This window comes from Micromesistius poutassou, assembly GCF_964030765.1.
Source record: "Micromesistius poutassou genome assembly, chromosome: 3".
NCBI lineage: Eukaryota > Metazoa > Chordata > Actinopteri > Gadiformes > Gadidae > Micromesistius > Micromesistius poutassou.
In genome coordinates, this window is record NC_140273.1 from 11,918,289 (window position 1) to 11,918,649 (window position 361).

Sequence of the window (361 nt, forward strand, 5' to 3'; positions counted from 1 at the left end):
GGAGCGGGAAACCTTCCCGCCTTCAGGTTATAAAAACACACTGGTAATACAAATGTAAAATATCTTTATTTAAAAATGAAGCAACAACAAACACACGGCCGGGTTTCATAATTAAGTGGTGTTTTGTCAGTGAACAGACACATAAAAAAACCCATCTACAATAACAAATATTAACACATCTATAAAAAAACATTTTTTACAGGAATAGTATTTCTTCGAGATGTGAGCAGCGAGGGTCACACCTCTGGAGGATAAGGACTGATGAACTAAGGTCCTCCGCTACAGGAAACATACGCACCAGACTGTACAGTCATCACGCCTTGATAAAGTGTCGACTTGGCATCCCTGGGTCAAGTCCCCG